Consider the following 27,603-nt stretch of genomic DNA (forward strand, 5'->3'; position numbering starts at 1 on the left):
ATACATGCTCTCATAGGGTAATAATACATGCCAAGATAACACTTGAACAAAAATAAATTAACCAAATAGATTCATTGTAGATGTGTGTGATATAATTATACATTTTTTAGGTTTCACACATAAGCGTTTTTCCCGAACAACCTCTGCCCCTTCAACACTTTTAGAGATAAGATGTGCATTAGCTGCATCTTGATCACCCTGAGCGAAACACTTGGTACTCAGTTCACCTCTGGAAGCAACCAAAGATTTGACAGGAATACTGATGGAATCATCAGGTGAACACGCCTCCCTGGTATCTTCTACCTCATCACCCAATTCATACCTACGAACCTGTGCTCGTCTATCCCTGGTACACTCCTCCTCAACATGTCCTTTGAATAAATCAATTCTGTTGGCATTCCACCCTTTTCCATCACTTAACAGTGCATAATTGCAAAGAATTTTAACTACTTTGAGGGGAGCAGAATACCTGCTCTCTCTTTTACGTACAAGTCTTCCCTTCTCGACCTTAACAATGTCACAAACCTGCAAATTAACTTTTCTCCCTTAACTAGCTCCAGCATGCTTCTCCACCAAATTGCTTTGCTTGGTCTCGAGAGACTGTTTAACCTCCTTAACGGACCAGGAGACAATCCTAGTACATTTATACCATCCCATATTATCTTTTGTATGAGGTGATCTCCCCCTCATGAGTTCAAAAGGGGAATGTCCAGTGGACTGACATTGGTGATTCTGTATGCATAAACCATTTTTCTCCATTCACCCTCCAAATCCTTTCCATTGCTGTACGATAACTCAATAATACCTTTAATCACCCTATTGAAGCGCTCAAAGCTTCCGTTCCCTTCTGGGTGATAAAGAGAGGTTGTCATATGTACAATGCCAGTTTCACTAATAAACTTTTTGAAACAATCACTTACAAACTGTCCACCATTGTCAGATACTATAAATCTTTAGGAAGACCTTCCCTTCCAAAAACTTCTCCCAAGAAACACAACAAATTATCAGAATCCACTTTCTCTACAATCTTCTACTCAGGCCATTTAGAGAAATGGTCCATAATCACAAAATTGTACTCCTGCATTCCGTCCATGGTTTTAACCGGACCAAAAATGTCCACACCAATCCTTTCCCAGGGCATACTTGGAACTAGGATAGGATGTAAGGCTGGTTTAAAAGTGATTAAATTTTTGTCAGAGTTGGTGCACTCAATACAATCACGGACAACCCTTTTGATGTCTCTATAAACACCTGGCCACCAGTAGGATTGTTTATTTCTACATTTGGTTTTAACAATCCCTAAGCGTCCTTCACGACAAAGGATGATAACCTTGTCACGGAAAATTTAATTAATTCCTTGGCTAAACTAGATTTCTTAGGCCATCCCTAGTGAATATACTCATTAACCACATGTAAATCCTCATCCTGGGAAATATTGTTAATCTAGTCATCATGAGGTATACTTACTAACTCATTGCCAAAAATCCTCACCACTAACCAATCGTCCCAATCATTATTTGTGTCTTCACAAACAGGTAGGGGACATCTGCTCAGAAAATCTGCAATTCTTTTGCGAATACCAGGAACAGGTGGAGAAGTGTGGCTCACTGGTTAGAGCGGCAGACTCTGAAGCAGAGATCATGCCCGGGACCAGCGTTCAAGTCCCGACACGGCAGGGTCTTGGGCTCAATGTCCGCGGACTCGATAATTCTCGCCTCGGTGCCTACTCCAATCATGGGTCCCACGCTGCAACTCTGGGCAATAGCTTGCTTAATCTCCACAACGGCCTCTACAACACTGGGATGCTTGGCTTCACGTTGGGGGTGCCCAGGAGGGGCATCTCACAGGGAGAGCCAGGAAGGGTTCCACAGCGTTATACAGCGCCCGGACGCCCCGTTGGGGCAGCTGTGCGCTTTACAAAATACATTACATTTACATTTTACATACATGATATCATTTAACAAAATCCAACAATTGTACAGAGAAGCGAGAAATCCTGGGAGAAACATTATTTAAACCATGAGATGTTAGAACTTTAGTGAGGGGTTTGTGGACGGTTCTCACTGTGATACACGTTCCCCAAAAAATTGCATATAGTATTTTAGGCCCCAAACACAACCAAGAGCTTCCCTTTCCATAATGGAATACTTTTCCTCTGTTGGTGTAAGTGCTCTAGATGCGAATGCAACCACGCACTCAGTTCCATTACCTTGCAATTGTGACACTACGGCACCTAGAACTCTTCCACTAGTATCAGTTGTGATAAAGATTTTAAGTTTGGGGTTGAAGCCTTGAAGCACAGGGGTGGAACAAATACCTTTCTTGATGTTATCTACACATGACTGGCACTCCTTGGACCAATGAAAAACACTCCCTTTTTTGAGTAACTGTCTGATGCAAAACATTTTAACTGCAAAATTGCAAACAAATTCAGAATATTATTCTGCCAGGCCTAGAAAGGACCTGACTTCCTTTTTGTTTTGAGCTGTAGGAGCTTTTTTCCATAGTATCAACTAACTCAGACTTAGGACGAATACCACATGCACTTATCTCATTTCTTAGGTATGCTACACTTTTCCTAGCTATTTAGCATTTTGACTTTTCTGCAGTTAAACCTTTTCTATCTAACATGTGCAAAACTCTAAACAAAACCTTACTTTGTTCTTCTCTATCTTTCCCCATGATAAGGATATAATCCTGGAAAAACAATACGTTTTTCATGTCCTTAAAATAAAGTGCATGATACGTTGAAACATAGCAGCAGCTGATGCCATCTCGAATTGGACTCGCCTAAACTAGAAAGTACCAATCAGGGTGACAAAAGCAGTCAGATGCTTACTATCTTTATGGAGGGGAACCTGATGGTACGCGGAAGTTAAGTCTATTGTGGAAAACTAGTCCATGCTTTTAGTAGCTAAGAGCAACTCCGATATACTAGGGAGGGGAAACACGTCTATAAAAATATTCTTGTTAAGTTCCCTCAGGTCCACACATAGGCGGACCTGGCCGTTTGCCTTGCGTGCAACGACAAGAGGGGAGACCCAGTCAGAAGATTCAACACATATAATTATACCATTGTCAACCAGTTTCTGGATTTTTCCTACCACTTCATCCTTGACACCCAAAGGAATGTTCCTAACATTTTGGATGCATGGGTATGCATTTTCCTTCAGAATTCTTTTGTGTGAAAAGTCCTTGAGTTCACCAGTGTTTCCAGAAAAAACACTGGGAAACGTTGTTGCAAACTCCTCACATAGATCTTCATGCTAAGGTTTTCCACTCAAAACAGGTTCCGGACTATTAGGATCCAAATGTATCCCCAACTCACCCTGATATCACCAACCTAGCACACAGGGGCAAGCAAAAGACACATACAGTTTGCAAACTGCTTGTCTTCCTTTGAACTCAAAGGTGAGCTTACGAAAACCAAGTAGCTCGATAGGTTCTGCCGTATAACTTACAGGATGCACATCATGACTTTCCATTTCAGGACTTATTACCATACTGAGTAATTCTTCCCATTTGTTTTTGTTGACAATGGAATAGGGCGATCCAGAATCAGCCAATAAGGTTACTTGTACCCAACCAGCTAATATTTCACAAACTGTTTTTTCCTTTGCTTAGCATAAGCCTCACCATTATCTTCATGTATATAACAAACTTTGTTTTCTTCACAATCAGAGTCAGCGCTCTCATCTTCATGTTCGTACTCATCTACAATACATTTTACATACTTAGATTTGTGACACACACATGCAAAATGACCAGACATTTTACAGTAAGCACATCTCTGACCTAAAGCTGCACATTTCCTATCATGTGCTAAGTATGAAGAGCTACCACAATGGTAACACTTCCCTTTAATATCAGAGAATTTCTCTGCACGATCTTTGTTTCCGCCTTTCTCTTTAAAGGATTGTTTCTCATTTTTCGTTTTAGTTCGTTTTTACTACTTTTACCGTATCCTCACTGTTTTCCAGTTTGGTCTTTGCAATAACAGTTTTGGCACACCTACAAGTTAGTTCAGCTTTGCTGATGATGGTACTAATTTCACGTAAACTAGCATCACCATTAATCCAAAGTTTATCCTGAAGATTTTGATTATTACAATGCATAATTAATTGGTCACGGATGAATTCCTCTTCGATAATGCCAAATTTGCAGGATAAGGATAGCCTTCTAAGAGATGTAATGTAATCCTCCACTTTTTCATAAGGTTCTTGTTTCTTGTGATAAAAATTAAATCTATGCACAGCTTTGCATACAGTAGGCGCACAGTACGCGTTTAAATCTGCAATGGCTTGATTGAACACATTCACTTCACTTCCAGACAAGGGTTTCTTTTCAATCCTATTATAATCCCTAAAGCCTCCTGGGCCTAAACAATGTAAAAGGATTTTTTTTTCTTTCAGGTGGTAATTCTTTACTTTCAAATGTATTTAAATAATTTATCAGGTAATCACTCCATTCCTCCTATCTCTGGCGTGAGACTTCGCAATCTTTAACCATGAATTGTTGCGGAGCAGTCAAATTCATGTATATATAGCATAAATAGTATCTTCAACACTTATTATGGATTAGAAAGAAATATGAGGTTTAATATAATATAGTTCCAGATGAATTATGGCACTGGATAAAGTAAATCCAAATAAAATGTACCTTTATTGACACGCAGTGTGTGTATCACTGTTGAAAAATTAATGCCAGATATACACTGTTAAAATCACTGATGAAATGCGCACTATATTGGTGCAAGGAAAACTCTTGCCGGTGTGAGGTTCATTCCGGAAACAAGTATGTTGAAAATGGCTGCTCGTAAAGTCACCCTGTATGACCTTGCGTATTGACGCGTTGCTTTGCTGTAATGACCTTGTGGCGTGTGAACGCTTTGCTAGGTTGCTGTGCCTAATCCTCTTGTTCCTATTGCTAGTTAGAGACCAAGCACAGAACAGAGAGCCTCATGTTGCTGAAAACCAGCACGAGTGTATAACACTGCCGCCGCTCGAAAAATGCGGCCAAGAGGCAGTTCTACCAACGGTTCTCACGGTGCCAGGTAAACAACAATACAAGTCCATAAATAGGTACACAATAAATGCCTAGGGTACCTCAACTATATGTCAGAGTCACAGGAAGGTTTTTAGAATTGTGGGATTCCACACGATTTCTTCTTTTGCTGTCGCGGTTACGTCTGAAGAGATGGGCAGCCGTAAACAATTCTGAACGACGCGGGTTCGTGGGGTTCAAGTCTCTCATCGCCATTGTTGAAAAGAATAATTGTCCAAACGTTGAGTTAGTTGTAGGATTTATTCTATTACTTAAACCCCCACGGCAGGAAAGACGAGCATACAGGACCACCAGCTGGCAGCAGCCCCTTTCCTTGATCTCCAGCATCCTTCTCCACCCCGTACACTCTAGAATTAAACCATTCCAATGTGGCTCGAGCACACGCCTGAGCACCAACACAACATTATTCAAGGTGTATAGCTACAAGTAGCAAATGACCAGGATCAGATGAGTAGGGGTGGGTCAATAAATTAGAGTCAGTTTAACAGTGCAAATCTCCAGTTAATGCAATGGAACCTAGTCTGTTTGCTGTAGTGTAAACTCACTACAAAGGCATCAGAGGCAAAACTGGATCTGCTCAGAAGACAATGGAAGGAGCTAAAGGTATTGCTACAGGAAGGGGTTTCCAGGGACAGCCTCCACACTCCGGCGTGGCTCTAGAAGACCTTCAAGTGTAAAAATACCCAGGATAAAATCAGCAAATGACTGGTCATGTCCTGGGCAGCAATAGTGCTTTGCAGAATCAGCTTTCTAAGAAACATGCCCTCAGGAAAAACCAGGTCTGGTCAGGGGGCTCAGCCAAGTTGCGTCAACTGATGGCAAGTAAACCAGTTGGCATGTATGAGACTGCCCTGGTTCAATGAATGATTCACAATGGGTCTAACCTTTTCTGAAGATGTAATTATCTTCATGTGGAAGCCACCACTCATTTCCAGAATTAGGAAGTGTTAGACCTGTCAGCCTTAGGGTGATCTTCCCCATTTTTTTCGCTTTTGCCTCATTTTTCCCACCTACTTTTTTTGTTGGCCTTAGGTCTCTGGGCACCTTCCCATTGCTTATCAATGCTAAGGTGCAGGTGCCCTCTTCCCCTAACATGGCTGCCACTGACCCCTGGTACTGCAGCATGGTCTTTATAGGCGCACTCTAGTAGCCAGGAGCTGGCTGGAACCCTTAAACATTGTTGCAATACCAGCCTGCCCATAGCTAGAGTGAGGAAGCTCCTGGAACCTTCCAGAATAGGGGAGTGGACACCAACTGCCACTGCCAACTGCCAACTGACGCTATAAAAGGAAAGGGAGGGAAACTTTCTAGTCAGTTGGGGCATCACTGACCTGGGGGACCCTAGGCAGGAGACTTAGGCGGTAGGGCCTAGTCAGGAACCTATACCACTGGGGGTGACAGAGTTTAGGCGCTGCCCACCAAGCTGTGTGAGGAACACTGAACTAGCCCACTGATCTGGCCCAGTGGGAGGGGAACCCAGGGACCACCTGAAATGATCTCCTGAGGAAACTTGACAAGCCTTCAACTCAAACCCCCTCCCCTCTCTTGAAGTAACTTCTACCAAGGGTGTAGGAACCAGCTAGCGCCAAGAAGACCTTCTCACTGCACACAGGACTGGTGGGGAATCAACCAGGTATTGGCGCTGTGTCACTCCCTGCGCTCCCTGACTTCACCTGGGTCCCCCCTGCTGTTCTGGCACTGTCGCGTGGCCTGTCCTGGGTAATCTGACCTGCAACTCTGTCTGATTCCCCTATCCAGCGCTTTCCTATGGTGCCCCTGAGTAGCGCTGTGAACTGTTGACTGGCAAGCGCTGTGCCCCCCTGAGAAGCACTACTGCGTGGAGACCCTCTGTGGCCCCAAACAGAGCTGCCTGAGGTGCGATCGTGAATTGCCCCCCAAAGCGCTGCGAGGACCAAGCGCTTTAGCTACCAGGCGCTTCTCAGCTGTGCCCCCCTTTTCGCCCTTAACTCCGAGAGCGCCCCTGAACTTACTGCTTCAGACCATGGACCCTCTGAGCCTCGCCGACATTGTCATGGCCCGGCGCTTTCCCCGAGATGCCAACGCCGCCTTCTGCATCCCCTCGCCGGCCCCCGGAGCCAGGAGAGGGCCGCCATGAAATCTTGTCAGGCCGCATTAGGCCTCACTAGGCCTGAAGCCTGGATCTGGCATCACGTGACGGGGGCGCCCGTGTTGACTCCGCCCCGCCGTGTGCTGATTGAGTCCCTGTGCTGTGCTCCGCGGGCCGCTCTGCTATTGGCGGTCGCTGGGCGCCTGGGCCTCCCATTGGTTCCCGGTCCCTGCAAGCACTGAGGGAGGACTGCGACCGGCTCGGACACTGCGCGTGAGGGGCTCACGAAGAGTACCGAAGCCCCCGCCTGTCCCCGACTTCACCGGAGAGCGCAATAGTGAGAGCCCGCCTCCGGGTATCATCCCCAACGTGCTGAACCTCCGCAAGGGCCCGAGAAGGGGCTGAAGAAGTAAGGTAAACCCCCGGGGAGGCCGCAGGAGACTGTAGTTGGGCCCCGTTGGCCCCGATAAGTACTGTGGACTGGGCCGGAGCCCTGTGTCGTTTGAGGAGCCCTCCAGGGGGCTCTTGTGACTAGCCCTAGGGAAAAGTTAACCCCTTAGTAGGGGAAAGGTTATTCTGTTATGGTGGCCTGATTGTTATTGCAATTGTCATGCTTAGCTCCTGAGAGTAATGTCTTGCCTATTCTGACCAAAAGGAATGCTCATTTTGCCGGCAGGAAAGGTTGTTAGTGCCTGCTGCCCATCCAATGAACTGTTGGAGTTTACCTAAAAGAATCGCTTATTTCTAATTAACCCCTTCGACGCTAATGACAAAGCCAGCTCGTCATGGGCGTTACCTGCGCTGCGCGGATGACGAGCTGGCTTTGTCACGTTACGCGGGATTTTTAAAAATGCCGCGCACAGCGGGAAAAGCCGCCGCAGCGATGCGGTTAATGAACTGCTTTATTCCAGCCTTGTGAAATGCACTACATTTGCTGATAAATGGCGTATCTTTGCAGCTAGGAAATGTTTACCTCCCATTGATTGACACGCCGATTCCTGCAGCGACGAAGTGACTGCTGCAGAGTAATGAAATGTTCTTTAAATGTCTTAAAAGGGAATTCCTTGCAGGTGCTGACTAGGAGCAAAGCTGTTACCAGGCCTACCATTATTTAATATTTAATATTTATTTATTTTAGTATTTATGGCCAAGAAATGGAAAGCATGTGTTTTTAAGGGAAAGCAATGAGTTAATGCTGCTGTGATTTTTGACTGCCCTGATTCTGATCCCAGATAAAACGTATTTATTTGAATCAAGCATTCTGGTGTGGACTAAGTCTTTGTGTACACTTGTCTCAGTGGATGTGTGTGGTATAGTCACTTAACACCTAAGCTTCGGGTGCCTGCCTGCTCGGTCCATGCTACCCCCCCATGGGACCTGGCGAACCCAGTTCCTACAGGAGCCATACACTCACCTAGTTGCCCTCTGCCAGGACAATATAACTCATTCTAGCCAATGTACCACACATTGTCTAGTTTTCTGAGTTACCAAATCAACACACTTGGACCAGTTTAGCAAATGTTTCCAGTATTCCTAATTGCCCAGTTTGCACACATTGAATTGTTTGCAGAATGCCTCATAAGTCACAAAGTGCAAATTTCCGTAATACCATGTTATGCAAACATTACACAACTCGGATGTCTTCGAATACACTCAGATTCACCATATTTGTCTAATATGTATCCATTGTAGTTTCCTTGGTGCCTCAGTACGTACACATTGCATATTTTTAATTGATTCCACAGTATCACTAGTGTATTGCTCTGACTTGGAGGTTGGCCGAAGCCAAGTTACCCTGTGGTAAGGAGCTGTTGTCCTAGAGCAGCTGCCCCCTCCATACTACCAGTTACCTGCCATTCTGTATGCCACTCTAAAATATACACCAGGTATATATTCAGGTCAAACCTGCCCTGTCTGCGTGTCAGACAATCAATAATGCATGGTGACCACTCACTCCAGGTCATTATGAACACTGTCTCCAGTCCTGAACTTGTTACTGACAAATCAATGTTTTCATGTGTGTCTCATTAGTTCCTTCGAAACAAAACAGGACTACAACACCCAGGATGCATTAGGCTATCACATGAAAGTCCCTGACTGGAACCAATTACCATAATGAGCCTGGAGGGAGGTGGTTACCCATGACAAGTGGGCCCACTGCGAGGGGTAGGCCAGGCATGGAGTACGAAGCACCTGCTATCTTAAAGAGTGTTAGAGCCACTGTAAACTAGCCTGCCTGAAGTGTGCCTCCTATGAGGATAAAGTACCCCTCGTGTATTTACTGTAGAGGTTTCATTCACTGCCATCTGCATCCAGGAGTCAGCTTTGCGGCCTAGAAACATTGGCCTATATGAGTTTATGTTGAAACCTTTTGATTACCTGGTGTCTGATAAGATGACTCTAATTCTTGGCAATCTCTGCTGGCCATTTGCTGAGATGAACCTGTTCCTTCGGGTACATGGATCCATATTTCTGCTCTCCCCACTGATTTCCCATGCCTTCCGCATCAGATTCAAGCTGCTAATAATCGTCGCTAGAGCTTGAGTGGTTTTAGAGTGTTCGTCAGTAACTAGGCAACTGTTCTAGAATGTGAATGACGTAGAATGGATTATGTCATGTCATCTAAGGAGCTTTGAGAAGCCCCAGGACTTTATTAAAACAATAGAGTGATAGTCTGTATACTAATATTTCTGTGGTGCTTCATACGAAGCTCCTGCAGTTGTTCAGGTGTTACTATCACCCAATGTAATTATACTCAGTTCAGCATCTTCAGAGGGGTGGGAGTTTGCGTTGGCCTTGCTGGAAATCAAACTCGTCACGTGCAGCTCTCCACGTCGCCACGAAGAGCGCCTGACTCATTATGCCATGACTATCAAGTGTAGGCCCCATGACATGTGGAGTCGGCACCTAGGGACAGCTTAAGGCTTTTGGGGGCCCTAGGCCAAACGGATTTTGGGGCCCTGGGCCAAACGGATTTTGGGAGCCTTCTTCGAAACAGCTTTGAATTAATGATCCATTTTGAGCTCTTTCATGCCCTTCTCTGCTAGCTCACGGACAGGGCACATACACACTCGTCCAAATTCTAAATGTGTTCACAGACAGTGATGTATGTTTTTAATATTGAAACACAGCAGCGGCTCAGTAATATTACTACAAATAATCCCTGTGACATCCTCCCATTTCATATACGTGCGGTCCTGTTTGATCTAAAAGAGCTTTTTTATTGATGTTGGATGAAACACAAACACATTTCTCTGAAAAATGTCTTTAATGCACTCTCACACACCCCCCTCATTTAAAATAAGTTGTAGGAAAATGCTATTTAAAACAATATGTTTAAAAATTATATAAAGCCCAGTTGTGAGTTGTGAACTGTTGCTGGTATAGACATGCAAATTATGGTAATAATTTGAACAACTGTAATCTACTATTTGTCTATGCTGTGTTGTTAATGATTTTTTTTTTAATATTCAAGGTCATCAGGGCAAGACTTTCTGCAAAACAGAGCTGGCTCTACCAGGGGCCCCACTGAAAGGCTGGGGCCCTGGGCTAGATCCCACTCTGCCCTTGCCTAAAAACGTCTCTGGTCGGAACTGAATAGTAGCTGTTTTATGTGCACTGATGTTATTCTACAAAATAAAATCTTGATGCTTGAAATCACATATATTATCAGTAATATTGTGTGGGTTTTTAATGATATATTAGGAGATTGCGGTCATTCCTTAAACTCTCCAGACTGGACTGGGCGAGTGGGAGGAGCGTGTGCAGTGTCTAAGAGCTGAGTGCTCTCATTGGACGCTGTGTCGGAATGTTGACAGAGCTGCTGTGCTTGGCTGTTGAGCTACTTTGCTTGACAACAACAGCTATCCCAGGAAGAAGGAAATTCCACTGGAGTACGTTCAAAGACAAAATAGATGATTTTCAGTTACTACCTACATCTAAATCACAGAGAAAGTGTGGAGAGATAAATACCACCACAGAGAGTGTAGGAAGGGAGCTGAAGACCAGAGTAATAACCTTACCAGACTATAAAGGAGAATAACATCCAAGAGAGCCCAGCTTGTTGATAATGGCTGAGACACAACCAGGGTAGTGTTTGTCAGGTTGAACAATCTGATAAAGTGTTTGATGACATAAACTAAGCACCTCATTTACAAGAAACGGACGCATTTGCACCGATGCATCAGTTTCTTTGCACCAAATGTCACTGCGACACCATGGTTGCGCTGTATTTACAACACAGGGCTCCATGGTGCAAGAATTCGTCAGGAATTCTGGTGCACCTGTTGCAGCAAAATTGGCCCATTGCTGGAGTTGGTCTTAAAACTGGCGCAACTCAATCAATGCATCAGAAGACATAGGGGAGACCCATTGTAAAAGCCCAGCATAAATCCTTATATCTGGTCTGAGCAGGCGTTAGGATTTTGACTCAGTCAAGTCATAGAGTGACGCAGTGAGATGTTGTAAATTTCACTGTGCTACTTCTACCTGGCTTTTTGCGTGGGAATGTTAGGTTTGAAAAACCCCATTCTCATTATATACTTGTTACGTGCCATAGTAGGTTAGCAGTGATCGGCTAAATTAGATCTCATTTGTATTCACGTTATGCAGCCCACTGAGTTATCCTTGGATTGTGCAAACTTCAGTTAGCGAGTGTGACTCCATTAAGTATTTTGCAATCCCCGTTAGGCTGTGTATGAACTAGGCCCCGTTATTCATTTTGCTTGCCTCAGCCGAACACTGTATTTGGTTATTATTTTCTCTTCTGTTTAAGGTTGCTTTCTGACTTAGTAATGAATAGGCCGTTCTGCCTTTGCATACCTATCCATGTGTGTAGCTCTGCTCCCACGTTAGGAGACACTGAGACCCGGCACGGCAACCTTGAAACTGTGATAGTGTGTACCCATCTAGCAGGTGGTAGCCCATCCTTCTGTGCCTCCTTGTTCACGCTTGGCCTATGCCGGTAACTTTCCATTGTGGGAGTGGTTGGAAGGGTCCCTGGAGGAATGGTTATGCATTGCAAACTGTTGGGGTGCCAGTCCCTCGGCAGACATCTTAGGGTGCAGGTCAGGTTGGACTCCTCTGCAGAGTATTACTAATAAATGCTTGTTTATATTCTCTACTGTCTGACCGACTCATTACTTGGGAAGGCTTAGCAGGTGGTTTTCAGTAACCCGGGTGACTCTTTCGGGTCACTTCTTCAGGAACACCGACCGTGCACACATTATACCAGGTGCAGGTATAATGTGACTCAGGGCTCTACAAGCTTCGCATTGGACCCAATGTGTCAGTTTGTAGATAAGGAGCAGTGTGGTGCACTGATTGCGCTGCCACTATGTCAAAAGAAGTGATGCAGCAGCGACGCAAGGTGCTTGTTAATAAACCCCTAGGTCATTAGTAGAAATTAACAGAAGAACATATTATTGAAGAAAGGTCAAATGGCTGGTGCTGGAATACTGTAGTACTATTGTCCTATTGCGGTGCAGATTGACCAGTTATGCCCATTTTCCCTAGTGGACTGCAACAATTGCGAACTGTAAAGGACACATTGTGACACAAATGAGTAGTTAAAAAAAGTCCTCCGGGAGTGTATTTAAGTGATCAAAAGGGAGATCTGCAGCGAGAGCATCCTGTGCTGATGAACTTAAACAAAATGGAACTCTGATCACCTAAAGTAATGGACAGACGATTAGTAGTTACCATATAAAGGAACCAGTGTATGAATGAGCCTTCCAGATATGGGATCCATTCTAAGCAGCAGGAGACGAGGCGCTGCCAATGCTAATGTTATCAAAATGAAGTGACACTGGGTGCAAGGCAGATTTTAAAGGGCCAAGCTGTCTGAACTCCCCAGAAGGCTGGACGCCCCTCTCTGATTCCAAGGATCGCCCAATACCAACCATAGTAAGGCATCTCTATAACTGTGGTCCCTTTGGGGAGGGATGAAAGGCGTTGCAGATCTTGATTTTGTCCCCATATGCAGATGTTTAATCCTTCCCAAAGGTATAAATGAAATCACGGATTATATATGTTATATGATCATCTTTTCATACATAAAATTCTTCTTGGGTTTAAGGCAAGTGCTTGATAGACTGCAACCAACTATGAAACCATGATGATGTAGCGATGAATAAAGATTGAATATTTTTATACACAGCGTATAGGCTACATCAGAGGATTAATTTATGAGTTTAACGCTGAAAAACTGGTAAAAATTCAACAAAGATGGTGGCAATAGATAATATGTCACAGCTCAGTAGGAAGAGATATATTGGGAACTAACTTGTCATTTTTGGAACAGGGGTGAGTTCAATGCTGGCAAATGGGTAGATAATGTTAAATACATTCCACATGTTTAGGAAGGGAATTTATATGTCTGCACATGTGGAGGAGTGGTAGCAGGATTTGATAAATGACGGACAAATGGGCACAAAAGCAATATAGGCCAAATAATGTGCTTCGGTTAACATTTTTGATTTGATTGTGCTTTTTAAGATACATGCATCGTGAAGAATACTGCAGGATGAAATGTGGCAATAGGAGACTACTATATTGGAAAAAAGGGTTGACTATATAATAACAAGACAGAATACATTATATAGGTGAAAACGGGTTCAATATATACAAGAACTCATTAGAACAAATGATATAAAATGCATTATTATTTATATTAATGTTTCTTAATTACATATAATTTGTTCAGTTTTGTTATCTAGCACATCGATTGAGATTGGGGAAAATTGGGGCAATATCCGTGATAAAGGGGCTCTCAGTTCAATGGGTCAATGTGAGGATATTGAAAGTAGTTTTGTAAACTCACACAACTGATTAAAGAGCTTATAATATAAATTCAAGTGGATAGTTAAATTGTTAAAGTATTATGTACCAGGAGGGGCTTTTTAATACGTCCAGTGGGTATGTATGCTTTGAACTCCTTAATCAAATCCTGGTGGAGTTTGATGACTGGCACTGTAGGAAGCTGGTTCTTTATATACTATACCAACAAGAGGTATGGTGTGCAGAGAGTTCAGTCGATCCCCAGAGGCTTTACAGAGGCTAAAGTAGACAATACGAATGCACTCTTTTGTGATAGTGTGGACGAGCATATAGGCTTATCAGAGGGTAGTGCTAAGCATTTGTTGTGCATACAGTGGCAATAAATGAAGCCCACACTCAATGAATACATCAGAAACAAATATATAAAAATAATACTTTGTTAAATTAATTTGTAAAAGCCCAGAACTTCGTTTTAGGAAATAATGTTTGGCAGTAAAACCACTTTTCAATATGAAACCTAGAAAGTGCAATTTTCAGACTTTGGCATGTTAACCTGTAGGTGAAAGAAAACATTCAGCATACAGATAGGTGACATAGACTTACAGGACCAGTCTTTGCGAGTTAAGGTCAGTATTGCAGGGTGCAAACAGGGTGTTGGTCGCCCAATACAACTCAATGAAGAATGGGGCAATCGGACAGATGCCAGATGCTGCTTACAGGTAAGTAACTGTGGCTTTGGGGGCCAGTCTCTGGGGGTTGAAGCAAGCAGTGGGCAGGGTCCAAGGCAGCGCCAACAGTACACCACCAGTGGCACTTGGGCGCTCGGGTGCAGGGTCCCAACACAGAGTCGGTGCCCAATGTCAACGCAATAGAAAAAGGCCAAATCAGAAAAGAGCTGCAAGCTCAGGCCAGGAGGCTGGTCAGTGGAAACCAACAAGAGGTAAGTTGTGGTGCTCGGAGATGTAGCGACACATTTGGTCCTCTTCACGGTCGACGGGTGCAGGGGTGTCTTTTATTGTCGGAAACGGCTTACAGCAACAGGTCGTGGTTGAGAGGGTCTCCGTGCAGAGGCTGCAAGCGACGTTGAGGAGTCTGGGAGGGGTCATCTTAAGGTGGACCCGGGATCTTGAGCAATGAAGAACCTTGCTGGAAGTGGTGGGCCACTTGGACTCGGGCCAGAGGCATCAGGTACGTAGGTGGAACCGGAGGGTCAGGCTTTGCGGTTCTTCAGGCCACAGAGTCTTTGCTGGAAGGTTGTTGCTTTTGAACAGGGACGCTGTACTCAGATCTTGAGCTACATTGAAGGCTGTCAGTCCTCCCAGGGTTTTGGAGGTTGCTGGGCTGCAGGACAATTAGTCTTTGGCACAGGATTTTTGAGGGCTGCAGACAGGCCGGTAGGGCTGGGGCCAAGTTAGTGGTTCTCTGCAGTCTTCTTTGATGTTAATGCTCTGTGGTGTTTGCCTCTTCTTAGGTCATCAGGAACTGAAGTTCAGGGTCTGACAGTGCCACCTAAATACTAGATTTAGGGGCGTTACAAGGGAGTGAAAAATAGTGGGCAATGGGTCCCTTACCTGGAGTGTCTAATTTCTCTAGTATGCCCACCTCCTGGGGCATAGCACTAGCCCTGATTGGATGGGTCCCAGTATCTTCAAGTAGGTGGGCACTGAAACATGTACTTCACCTTGCCTCCAGCTCAAGAGGGGTGGATTTGGCAGAGGGGGGGCACACCTACTATTCTTGCTAAGTTTTCCCATCTGTCTTCCAGCCAATAAGGGGTGAGGACAGGAGGGGAGCCATGCTCCTTTGAATCGGAGAGGCTGGGGTTGAGTTACAAATGCGGTCGGACATTGTCAGACTGTATCTAAACCCTCTCAGAGAATTCCACCCCACCACCGAGGAAGAAGTCCTATCCACCCTTTCCAGAATTAAATCCGGCTCCCCCACCGACCCTGCCTCTGCCCAGATAATATCCAAAATCGGACCTGCCTTAATATCCAGACTGACCAAGCTACTAAATAACTCACTGTCCCTATCCACTGTACCCACCATCTGGAAAGAGGCCAAAGTGAAACCCATCCTAAAGAAGCCTAACTCCAACCCCAAAAATCACAACAATTACAGACCCATCTCCCTTTTACCTCTATTTGGGAAAGTCCTAGAAACAACAGTAAATAGACAACTGTCATAATACCTTGACAATAACAGCCTGCTTGACCTTTCCCAGTCTGGTTTTCGGGCCTTCCACAGCACCGAAACAGCCTTGCTGGAGATTGTAGATAACATCAAACTCGCCCTTGACGCCAAACTACCTGCCATCCTGGTGCTGTTGGATCTGTCTGCTGCCTTTGACACCATCTCCCATGCTATTCTTATGAGCGGCCTATGGGAGCTTGGTGTTGAAGGCACAGCACTGAACTGGTTCAAGAACTACCTCACCGACCGTAAATCTAAAGTCCAAACGGGAACGTTCACCTCCAGTAGCCAGCCCATAGATAAGAGTGTTCCCCAGGGCTCTATACTTAGCCCTACCCTCTTCAATCTGTATCTATCCCCCCTGGCTAAAATAATCAATGCCCACGGCTTTGATACAGTGTCGCACGCTGACGACACACAACTATTAATCACCCTTGGTCCAGAACCTACCTCCACTAAACTCAAATTCAAACAATGCAGGACAGACATCAAGAATTGGATGGCCACTAACCACCTACAACTCAATGCTGGGAAAACAGAGATCCTACTCTTTGAAAAGGCCCAACAGCTGTGGCCTGATGACTGGTGGCCCTCTGCTCTTGGTCCCTCCCCTCCCCCAAAAAAACAACAGCTCGCAACTTTGGCATACTCATAGACACCAATCTTTCCATGTCTAACCACGTCAATCAGGTAATGCGCACATGCTACGGGCTAATGCGTGGCTTGAGAAAAACCTTCAAATGGATACCACTCTCCTCTCATATGCCATTAGTGCAAGTATTAATCATCAGCAGCCTTGACAATGGCAACGCCTTGTTGGCATCCATTAATGAAACTCACCTAACTAAGCTCCAGGTTCTACAGAATACCGCAGCAAGACTGGTCCTTAATCTCCCCCCTCCGCCTCAAATCTAAAGTCCCTACAATGCCTGCCCATTAAAAAACGGATCACTTTCAAAATATGCTGCCTCGTACACAACACCCTGAACAGTAAGGGACCCTGCTACCTAGTGCAGAAACGAATAGCATATCATCCCCCATGAACCCTCCTCTCATCCAGCAAACATCTCCTAACCATATCCAAGACGCGCACCATCAAATATGGCGGCAGGGCATTCTCCAAAATTGCCCCAACTATCTGGAACACACTGCCCTTACTTCTCAGAACAGAAAGTGAACACAAAAAAATCTGCATGTCCCTTAAAACCTTCTTATTCAAATCTCCTTACCCTCAGCTCATCCTCCCCGTGACCTATGGTAACTGCTGCTGCAGCGCTATGAGACCGTCCGGTGATATATGCACTTAATAAATGTCACATACATACATACATACATACAAAGACAGCAAGGCCTGTGAAGCTCCTCTCCACAGATGGCTCTTCCTGACCAGGGGGAGGTGTGAACAAGTCCACCTAGGCTAAGCATTGTTCTTGACCTCTGAGTATGATGGTGCTCACCTCATGAAGACAGAACACTGTCTGGGGTTAGCAGGCTGGCTTAGGCCAGTTGGTGGCCACACTAAGGGTTGGTAGGTTTCAGAGGACTCCTCTAATCTGTGTGCAATTTCCAACAAATCTCAAACTGTAATCAGTGCAGGTTTATTATGCTGAAATGTTTGGTAGCAAACATTCCATACTTCAGTGATGCCTTCATTTAGCTGGGGAACCTGTAATGATGAGTGTCCAGCCCATGTACTTGCTATGGCTTCCCTTCCCATTTATAATATCCAGTAATTAACAAGGATATTGCAGGGGCATATCAGCTGATGCAGATAGACCCTCTTAGGAGATATAGTGCACCCTGCCTTAGGGCTAAGGCTTGCAAGAGGGGTGTCGTACCTATATCCCATGTAGTGTCTTGTGGGCATAGCACACAGGAATGTGTGCCATGCCAACTCTTCAGTTTTGTCTGCACCAAGGGATGCATTCTGCAATGGCAGTGTGCAGGGCCTTGGTCATAGGACCATAGGGGAAGGACAATGTGTGCTGCAGACCTTGGATACCACTTCAGACCAATGCCCTAAGTATCAGGGGTTCCATCTATAAGGGACTTACAAGGGCCACTGAAATTGTGTGAAATGTGGTATAGTTTTAGGGAAGGAACGCTGGTACTGGGAGTCTGGTTAGCAGGGACCTTGTACGCTTCAGTCAAAGTTGCATCAAAAGCCACGCAAAAAGTGGGGGTACTGCAACAAAAACACAGTTTCCTACAGTCAACCTCATAAGTGGATTGTAAAGTCAATAGTAGTTAATTAACTTGATATGCAAGGAGAAATATAACGACAAGCCAAATTCCAAACACACCTCTCCTTATAAAATAACTAGCATCCCGCCCCGACGTTGTCCGGGCAGAAGGGGGCTGGGGGCAGCACCGCTGCAGGAGACGTGCAGCAGAGCGGCCAGCAGCGGGAGCAGCAGAGCGTACTTACCAGCATCACGTGTGCAGGGTGTTGTTTCCTTGCCCCCGTTTCCTTGCTCCTGGCTGCTTCTTCCCACGCTCCTGTCCGGACTCAGGAGGCTGTCGGTTTGGCACTCCTGCCCGCTTCTGCCCACACTCCTGTCCGCTCTTGGCATGTCGGACTCCGGAGTCTGTCGGTTCGGCGCTCCTGTCCTGCCCGCTTCTGGCACCGCTTCTGCCCACGTTCCTGTCCGGACTTCGGAGGCTGTCGGTTTGGCGCTCCTGCCCGCTTCTGCCCACGCTCCTGTCCGCTCTTGGCATGTCGGACTCCGGAGTCTGTCGGTTCGGCGCTCCTGTCCTGCCCGCTTCTGGCCACCCTCCTGTCCGCTCTCCGAGCACTTTACTACTTTACTAAAATGGCGGACCCGTGATTGTGATGTCAGCACGCATAAAACGCACACGCCCACCTCAGACATGGCGCTACTTCCAAGGGACTACTCTCTGAAAGAACGTACTTTGCCCTTCTAAGGTATATTCTTTATGGTATATAGCCTATGTCCATCTGCTTACCCTGACGTTTCCTATGATGTATTGGGTGTTTTGATTGGTGCTGTGGTTCCCGAGTTTACCTGGCTCAAAGGATTGTGTTCTCTCTTTATAACAGTAGTATAGATATAGATACCTGTGCACCAGAATTTCAAAGCCCAACCCCATTTTCTTTTAAAATCTTGTGTTATCTGTCTTACATCTGGAATGGTTTGAACTTGAAACATAATTTTTAATTATCTGTGTAGCCATAAGCACATAAAACAGTCATTTTCTGCTAGCCCATGTAATTTTGTTGGCAGATATCTCCAAGTACGTTAGTAAGAGGCTTTCTTGAATACCTAGCTGGAATATATTATTAAGAATATCTTCTACCTTACACCAAAGGGCATGGATTGATATACATTCGACCAGCATTTCTGAAAAATCTGCCTCTCCAGTTCTTTTGCAGAAGGGTTTCGGGTAGAGACTTTTTTTGTCTTTACCTACGAATACCAAAGGTAATCGAGAACTAAAAAGGTTATTTTAGCCATCCCGCTGGGTTGTAGGCGCCAGTGTTCTGTTTTACCTTGCTTCGTGCTCTTCCAATAAAATTGATTTAATACTAAAAAGGTTATTTTATACATTTCTTCTCATGAAACCATAAATAAGCCAGTGATAATTTTCAAATAGTTTCTCAGTATTTGAATCTATACTCGTTGTCCGCTTGCTATTCTACATATGATCTCTGTTTCATTGTAAGAAGCAGTTCTGACATATCAGCCTCTGAGGAGTAGATATTAGATTATTCTATGGGAGTTGTGCCTGTTAGCTGCTCCTTGTATAGTTGGTTTACTGCTCATATTGCTTCCTTCTCTGTCTGGTTCTGCCGGTCTGCACGATATTAGTAATTTTTTCAACTCTGGGTAATTTAATTTCCTGGCACAAGAGTTGGTTTTCGGGAAGACAGGCCCTTTAACCCTTTCCGTGCTGATGACGGAACCGCTCCGTCATCAGCCGCGGTGGCACTGTGCTGATGATGGAGCGGTTCCGTCATGGCCCGCTCGCCGCGCCTGCGCGGCGCGGATTCCGCGCCTGCACTGGGCGTGCCATTGAGCGGGCGGGGCCATGACGGAACCGCTCCGTCATGAGCACAGCTCAACCGCGGCTGGTGACAGAGCGGTTCCGTCACCAGCATGTGCGCTTCGCGCGGCCCCCCGCCCCCTTAGCGATGCGGCCGAATAGCCGCCGCAGCGAAGGTGTTAAATTGCTTGCTGGTGCCCCTCGCAGGCGGGGGCTATCATGCTGATAGGCAAGGTCAGGCAGGTTGCAGGTTCTGCAACCTTTCTAAGACGAGGTGCTGCTAATGTACATCACAGGTGCATTGTCTTTATTCCGGGATATCCAGCTGCTGGGGAAATGTGTAATGTTTCTATGTCTTCAGGTTAGGGAAGTTAGGTCTTGTTCTTTCCCTCATAAGGTACTGGGAAAAGGATCACATTTCTCGTTACTGCTTAGGATGGTTAAAACTATAATTCTTATATAAATGGATAAAGAAATAAGTAAATTGGTGTATGCATAATGTGATACCTCAGCGGACTAATTTATATACTATAAAGATCAGTGTTTGATTCCATGCTCACATATCTAAATCCAGAAGGTGTGTTCAGCCCTTCATCCTTCTGAAGTAAAATGAGTATCATTGCGGTGGACAAAAATGGAGATCTGTTATATAGGTCATGGATTCGACTGCTGAATGTGCGCTTTACAGATGCACTTTATGCTCTGTTTATATCTGGAATTCCTTCTACAATGGATTGATTCCACTTATAGGTGAACGCCTGTTATCTAACCATATAACCAAGGGAAAGTTGTGGTACTTGCTAATTAGCAGACTCAATCCACAACACCCTGTTAGTATACTTCCCCTTACTGTTAGCAATATTACCGCATCACTGCACTGAAGCTGCATTTTTATATTGTGCCTTCCCCATAACAAAACGCTGAGGTGCATTAGTGGATGTGCAGCATTCATCAATTTTAAGAACATTGGCTATGTCTCAACAACATCAGCTCATTGGAGTTTTCACGTTCTAGGATTATTTTTGTGTCACCTGTGTAATTGTGGAAGGTTAGCTTGAGGGAGCTGATGAGCTCTGATTCAGGTGTGAGGTACTCTGCAGAGTTATCTAATAAATTAGATTTTGAGTACCAAGGGGGGAAGTCTGGGTTCTAGCGTTACTGGGTGTGTTTGGAGAACAGAATATGTAGCAAGTACAATGATGTTTTTGAATATTTGTGCCAGAGAAGCATCTCAGAGAGAATCAGATTGGGCATTAAGTGGGACTCTGACCAATCCTTTGTAACACAAGCCCTGCACATCTCTTCATCCTGCTTCCGGAAACTATGAATCTTAAGGAAATTTCTGCACCTCCTACCGGAGGAATCTCACAGGGTCGTAGTTCACGCTACGGTGACCTCTCAGCTGGACTATGCGAACAGTTTGCACCTTGGGCTACCTTCATATCTGATCCACAGACTTCAGAAGGTACAAAATGCAGCAGCAAGACTCATCCGACGGGTGCCGTTCCATCACCATATCTCCCCACATATTAGGTAACTGCACTGACTCCCAGTTGCAAAAAGGATTGAGTTCAGGTCCTTGGCCCTAGCCCATCGTGCCCTACATAACAAGGGGCCTAGGCACCTCAGACATAGGCTGTGCCCATATCAACCTAAATGTACACTAAGATCAAACTCCCAGCACCTGCTTTGTGTACCTCGCTATGCAAAGTCCCGGATGGTAGGAAGATCCTTCACATTGAGGACCGCCAAGTTATGGTACTCCTTGCCAGCACATATGCGTTTGGTGGAAACAGAATCGGAGTTCAGGAAGATCTTGAAGACCTGGCTCTTCAGCCAGAGTTAGCTCCTGGTCCAGTTACCCTACCTGAGCTCAGCGCCGGGACACCTCTGCATGAGGTAGCTGTTGGGCTTTACAAATACCACTATTGTTATTATTAGATGACCCACCTGTCTTGAACACTTCCTTTAATTCAGCATCTGACAGCTCTTTGAAGGAGTTCAGAGAATGTTGTCTGCCTTAGTTGTTTGATTTCTTTGTTTTGTTCTTCGTAGACTGGACGTTGTCTTGCCACTGAGGTAATTTTCCAATTTCTTCGTTTTGGCAACAAGTCTCTGAGCGATGACCTCGCAGAAGGGTCGAGAGCGTGGTGTTTTGGAGGCACTGCATTTTGGCCTGCAATATACTGAGAGGAAATTATTTTACGTGTGTGATGTGCATTCTGTGTTGCATCAGTATTTTTAGCATTTTGGATGCTTAGTTTGTATTGTCGGAAGTCAGAGAAAAGGTGCCCAAACGAAAACAAGATAGGTATTCAGTGTAGTTGCAGGAAATAAATCCCTTTGATGTTCAAAGTTCATTGATTACCTTAACATGCAAATGGAGCAAATATGGAAGCCGGTGACATCAACAGTTACAACATGCTTGACAGGTGTTGCATCCAAGATAATATGACATTCATATTAGCTACATCTATTATGTATTGTCATATTTCCATGCATTTTGTACCAATATGTACATTTCTATCAATGCTGTCGTAGCCATTAATACTGCAATATGTTTGTATTATCCATGACATAATAACTTAAGAGTATATCGTGGAAATGCGTTCGGCATGCAGTTGGTACCTATCTGGGAATGCTGTTTTGCCAACGAAATGGAGGCCATATATTCTTGGCCTTGATTTCGATGGTTTTAGAGGGCCATGTACTTTGCTTTGGGCATTGCAAAAGAGAAGATCTTTGCGCCATTGAGTAATTATTGGGTTTGGGCCTTTCCCCCAATGTAGTGCAATTTGGGGGAGATTTACTAAGTTTTTGCGCCGTGTTTGCATCACAAAAGTGACACAAATTGGCGCAAAACCCTTTTTCCAAATTTACTTTCCAGAGCTAAACTTGTTTAGAGCTGGAAATAACTGAAAAGTAATACGAAGCAGCGCATAGCACTACTTTGCAATACTTTGCACCTTGGGAGCATACCATGGGCGTTCCCATGCAACCACCCTAGGTTTCTCACGCTAAACTCAATTTAATAAATAAAGTAGATTGAGTTTAGCATGAAAAAGCTGGGCCCTTCTCAAGTAGGCACAAGGAAGGAGATTTGCTTTAATTTCTCCTTCCTTTTATGACTTTGCATGTGTGCTACACTTTACAGCACACATACAATGTGGGAAAATGGTAAACAACCTTTACGACGCGGTCAAAACACGGCAGTACCATTACAACGCAGCTTTTAAAATGCAAGTCGTTACCACGACTTGCACTGGAGGGCGCTCTAGACTAAGGAATAGTACATTTACTGTTCCAACACCTTCCCTACTGTACGTAGGCTGGAGTTTGAATAGTAAATTATATTATACCTAAGTCCAGCACTCTACAGCGCAAGTCGTGGTAACGACTTGCGTGGTAAAAACTGCGTTGTGATGTACCGCGATCATTTTGATCGCGTGGTAACATCATACATCCTGGGAAAATGGTTAAAGTGAGTCTGTGCACAGTATTTTGTACTGGAATGGATCCTTCCAACACATACCTATGCTAGACTCACCGAGACACCCTTGCACCATGGTGCAAAGGTATCTCCGTGGAGCACGGCAGCTGGTTTAAGCGCCGGCACTAGTGAGAGGGATAGAGAGTGCCTTATTTTAGTAAATAGGGCACTTTCCTTCTCTCTCCATGTTACAGCACAACATTTGCGGCTGCTGCAGTGCGCTACGTGAAGGAAATAGTAAATCTGCTCCGTGTCTTTTAACTAGAATTAGTACTATCAAAGTGTATTTCCTGGCATTTTGGGGTATTTAGTGGTCATATTTCAGCATTACTCAAGAAATCTCAGTTACAGCATCAGTTGAGGCATTTAATCCACATCAGGACTTGGACTCAGCGACTAGGCTCTGGCAAGGCCCTGCACCCAACCCTATGCAAGCATCAATTCTCCATTGCACATAAACTTCAGCCATTCGTAGAACACGTTTTAAACATTTAGCCAGTGGGCATGGTCCACACCCACTCCTTCACAAGCAACCAATCCCCACTATGCAAAGATTTTGGCTATATATAGTGGCAGCTGTCTGCAAGGCCCAGTGGTACACCAACTTCAAAAGGTTTTTGAGGTTAGGGATCTCTATCCCCTCTCCTTCACCTCCAATCCAGACCCACTGGTTTGTCAATAATCCAAGTTCATCGGTAGGAGCTAAAATTAAGTACTTATTTCATTTGTGTTTCCATTAAAATATACCACAATGATTCACACAATCTTTATTTCAATTCTTCAAGGGGTACCTTTATTCAACACAATTGTTGTCCAAATATACAACATTTAATAAGGTAAAAAAAAGTTTTAAAAACTGAAGTTCAAAACAAAAACAAAAATTACAAAAAAATCAAATAAAAAAATATGTTTAAAAAAACAACACATGGCGCTTGGCCATGCACAACTGGTGTTTTGCTGCAGGGGCCTTGCCTTTGGCCAGGCCCTGCGCCCACCCCTCCCTGACCACCAAATACACCACTAGCTCAGCTATTCCTTCAAAGCAAAGGTTGGCAAAAGGGGCTATTTTTAATGATCTTCAGTGGCCTGTTCTCTAAAAGTGACCTACATCCCCTGTACCCTTTTGAGTGAATCCAAGTAAAAAGACGATGACATCAATCAAAAGTGCTTCACTTCTGAAATATGATTTGATCATTGAAGTTGTTGTAGTACTCGGTCACAAAGCCTACAACACTCAGTCAGAATCCTTGGTTTATCTCATTAGTATTTGCAACAATGTTGTGATTTTAATATAATCAGTGATGTCACTATTGATTTCATATAACATGCCAGGTGTGATGTAATATGTGGGATCATGTGCAGTGCATGATGAAGGCACACGTTATAGTTAGTTCACTAAACTAAAACAGGTATATTTCAGTGTCTGTGAGGTTTTTTAACATGAGCTTGTGTCTCATTCAAACACCTAACTACAACATTACTTTAAGTGTTATTTTTTTCAGTGAGCATATATATATATATATATATTCACTGAAAAAACCATAGGTTTCACACCAGTTATAGTTAGGAATTAGCATTTAAAAAACCTATTAAATTCACTGACAAAACCAGTTATAGTTAGCTGGAAATTTTACTGACATAAAACCATAAAAATTCCAACGTTATAGTTAGTTGGACTCACTATAACAAGCGCGCCTGCAATGCACTGCTGATGACGTCACATATTACATCACTCATGACATCGTCAGTGACATCATATTTAAATATGTATTATATTTATATAGGAATCTGCCTTGAACACTGAGTGGATGTGTAAGTGTCTGAATGGAGGATTTAGTAGCAAAGTGATTGAGGGGCATATTACCAAGGGGGGCGATAGCCAATTTAGCGTCCGTTTTCGTCCGCTAAGCGGCGATAATTCTATCGCCCTATTAGCAAGCTGTCGCTAATTGATGTTAGCGGCAGCTTTTAGGCGATAGCGAGCGGTTTGGGGCCCGCTTTGCATGTCAGCGAAGTTTATCGCTAATGACATTCAAAGTGGGTGTACCCAACTAGTTAGCGACTGAAAGCAGTCGCTAACGTCGCTATCACCTATTAGCAAGGCAGGCGTATCGTTGGAAATATTTGCGCTAAGCGCGAATATCTTCAAATACTAACACCTGCCCAGACCAGTTCTTAGCCATGTTATCCAATGGGAGGTGGATAACATGACTAAGAGCATTTCGTCGCTAATGCGTGAATATCGCTGTATTCTCAGCGATATTCACGCATTTCGCCGCTATCGCTGAATATTTTAGCACATTGGAGAAAAACATTACTAATAGCATGTTTAGCATGTTTTGTCCGCTAACATATCCAGCAGTAGGCAGCGATAAAAAAATCGCCGCTAAGCCTATTTAGCGATAAATATCGCTACTTGTTGGTAATATGCCCCTGAGTGTCTAAGTGACAAATTTAAAGTGTCTCACTAAATATATGGGATAGTGATTAATCTTTGTGAATACCTGTATCACTCTATCTCTTGTTGTGTAAACTACTACATAAGTTGGTTACTAGGTATGTGAAAGTCTACATTAGTTATTAATTAGTTAAGTGAGTATTTATATGGGATAGTGAATGAATGTGTGTGTGGTTGGTTGGGACGTGTGTGACTGTCGAAAGATGAATAAATAGTTGATTTAGTAGGTATATGAGGTTAAGACTGTATGTGGAAACAGTTGTTTGGGTGAGTGAATCTCTTTATGGGTATGGTGATGAGTAAATATATTTCTCAATGATATATGTCCAACAAACTAAACATATAAAAGGCAGTGTATGTGACAACTGTTGTATATAAATAAGTATACATAAGACTCAGTGATTGTATGTGTGAGATATGGATAACTGCATAGTTGTAATAGTGATTTTATGACACACTAAGTATGAGTTACTATCTATATGAATAAATAAAGTGGTGTTTGTGTAAGTGTGTAGCTTAGTAAATATAAGTATGATCAATTATTTGCATAAGTGAGTAGGATGTCTGCATAAGTGAATAAGATATGTGCTGGTGTGTAATGTTGATGTAGGTGTATATAAGTATATTTAATAGTGTTCTATTGATCTTTGTTAGCATGTATGAATGAATCTAAAGGTAAGCATTTAGATGTGTGTGTAGATCTAGGAATCACTGAGTGGGTTTTTAGTAACTTGTACTGGTGTGTCAATGGTTTCAAATATGGTACTTTATATTTTATAATGAGTGTTGAAAGGTTATGCTACTGTATGATGAGGTGTATCAGTTTGTCACATAGATGATGTCAACAGTGATGTAATCAGTGATGTAAATTGAGATGTGATCAGTGATGTCATCAGTGATGTCACTGACCATGTCATGAATGATGTAATATGTGACATAATCATCAGTGGATTGCATGCACATGAGTTATAGTTAGTACAACTAACTATAAAGGGTGCATTTCAATGGTTTAGTAAGACCCGCTGAAACCTGTGGTTGTTTTAGTGAATTTCTGAGTTTTTTTAAATGCTAATATCTAACTATAACATGCCTGAAACCTATGGTTTTTTCAGTGAATTTCAAAGTTTTGTAAATGCTAATTCCTAACTATAAAATACCTGAAACCTATGTTTTTTTCAGTGAATTTTAAAGGTTTTGTAAATGACAATTTTTAAATATATTCTTATATTAATTTTTTTGATACTGATTTACAAATTTTTTTTAAACGATTTATTTTTAGATATTTTATTTTTTAAATTACATTACATTGTGTGGCCCCCCTTGTTTTTATATTTTTTTGGACCCTGAACACCATCCCCTAGAGCCTGACCCGCAAATCGAAATGTACTCATTTTTTTTATAGGAATGGGATTCCTATGGAAGGAAATTCAAGTTACTTGTAAGTATGCTTAGAACTACTTTTCAGGGTCAGTGCTGGGCTAAAAGATACTGCACTGGTTTCTCTCCTGATAACAAATGAATAAATCGGAATTCGTTCTTCGGATGACT

This window comes from Lissotriton vulgaris, chromosome 10 (genome assembly GCF_964263255.1).
Source record: "Lissotriton vulgaris chromosome 10, aLisVul1.2, whole genome shotgun sequence".
Lineage (NCBI taxonomy): Eukaryota > Metazoa > Chordata > Amphibia > Caudata > Salamandridae > Lissotriton > Lissotriton vulgaris.